General features: G+C 49.0%; 1 pseudogene; it reads left to right on the forward strand.

The window, feature by feature from the left end:
* The first annotated feature begins 2039 nt into the window (after positions 1-2039).
* LOC102896964 overlaps positions 2040-2157 on the forward strand; it is a 1201-nt pseudogene continuing 1083 nt past the window's right edge.

Genomic DNA, 2157 nt, shown 5'->3' on the forward strand with positions numbered 1-2157 from the left:
AGGCACATGTACATACACACATATACTTCCCTCTTTCTTGTCATCATACTTTCTTTGATCCGTGACGTTTCTTAAATAGCTCTGAATCTGTCTGTCACCCTATTTTAATGTCCTCAGGCTGCCATCACCAAGTACCCTAGACTGAGGGGCTTAAACAGCAGAAACGTGTTGTCTCACAGTCTTGGAGGCCAGAGGTCTGAAGTCAAGGTGCTGGCAGGGCTGGTTCCCTCTGACGGCTATGAGGAAAAGATCCGTCCCAGGCCCCTGTCCTCGGCTTGCAGATGGCTGTCTTCATGTTCGCTTGCCATTCTTCCCGTCTGCAAGTCAGTCTCCAAATTTCCCCTTTTCGTAAGGACACCAGTCATATTAGATCAGGAACCAAAAACAGCCGCATTCTGAGACACTAGGGGTCAGGACTTCAACGTATGAATTAGGGGTGACACAACTCAGCCCATAACACACCCCCACCTCCCACCTCTGCCCTGAAAGTCACTTTCATCCGGAAGAAGCAGGTCTTCAGCATCGAAAGATAGAATCGGCTGAGAAAAACCGAGGCTCCAAAGACTATGCCCAGTTCTTATGGAAAGCCAAGTCCTAGCCGGCCAGGTGTCTGGGAAAGACCAGCCTTTTTCCAGGAAGATCAGAGACACCGCAGACAGGACGAGAAGAAAGGCAAACGGAAAAGGAAAGGAAAGCATGGTAAGAGAAAATTTGCAGATGGAGCGGCTGAGTGTCTGTCCGTTGAGCCCATCCGTTCAGTTCTGCTCTGGGAAACGGCATCAGGAGTGCCGTGGTCTGGAAGCCCAGGGCCCTGACGACAGACAAGATGCACCCCACCCCCGGGCCACCCAGACCTCAAAAGGCTCCGGGGCCCTTAGCTCCACATTCCACCCCTGCAGTGTCACGGACATAACCTACCAGCTAGACTGCCATGCAGATCGTCCGCTGTCACTGAGGCCATCACTCCCTTATGCCCTGTGGACACAGATGAGGATGTTGCAGGGCCTGGAGTGCGTTGGCATGGAACCCAAGCATCGGTCCTGTCCTGGGTGCCGCCATTTCTCTACTGAGCACCTGTTCTGCTCCAGGAACTGCCTTAAACATTTTCCTTAAGTGGAGCTGGGAGTCTAAGTGGAGATCCAGTGCAGATGAGGTGCGGGGCTGGGGGTTTCTTCCACCCCATGCCAGGCGTCTGTTTTCATAAGCTAATTGGGGCGGGGGTGGCCTTGAGGTTAAGGGAGGAGGGGGAGATGGGGCTGAGGACCTGGAGAAAAGGGTTGGAGGGAGCCAGGGAAACTGAGTGTGGGAGAATGGGAGCCCAGCCCAGCCCCAGGCCTCCTGCAGAAAGTAGTGTTGTAAGCAAAAGGCAAAAGGGATGTTTTGATTAAGATTTTGTGGGGCTCAGAGATAAGGTGATCCCCAGTCCTGTGTGGACCCTGTGGCCACATCCAGTGGGGACCAGTGATGGCTAGCGGACAGCTGCCAGCCCTGTCCTTCCCTTAGGATCAACTAAAATTGCCAACTTTCCCCAAATCGGATTAACAATTTATCTTGCAGTTATCTTCCGAACCGGTTTCTCTTTCATGACCCCAGAGTATTTTGTCTCTGATAATAAAGTTTGAAACTTATAAATAACTGCAATTTTTCTATTTAATCAATTATGGATTATTGAAGCACGTCAATTCCTAAAATACTTAAGTAGCCATTACAAGAGGAGGAGAAGTGTCTCTGTTTTATATCTGGCCACCAGGAGTGTTTTTCAGTGACACCCTTTGAAAGGTTGTGACCACGCCTGTTATAACAAGTTGCTGCTACATTATAAAAGAAAGCATTTTAAATTCTCGGCTTGGTATTAATATTTACTATAATGTCTAACAATTTGCCTCTCCACGTTTTAAAAATCCATTTCTATCCTTCTTAAATAGCCACAATTTACTCTAGGCTTGCAACCTGCAAAAGTATTTCAGACTTAAGAATGCCTTATTGTCGGCTCTCGGGAGGACTTGGCGGCCTTGGGTCGGAAGCAGGAGAGAATAGGCATCATGGAGAAATCTAAAGAAAACTGCATTTCAGGGCCTGTTAAGATGACAGTTCCACCCGGTGATGGTTCAAAATGCATTTCGGTGACTCAGCAATGTCCTTCTCAGCATCCGTTAT

Source organism: Pteropus alecto, unplaced genomic scaffold (assembly GCF_000325575.1).
Source record: "Pteropus alecto unplaced genomic scaffold, ASM32557v1 scaffold97, whole genome shotgun sequence".
Taxonomy (NCBI): Eukaryota; Metazoa; Chordata; class Mammalia; order Chiroptera; family Pteropodidae; genus Pteropus; species Pteropus alecto.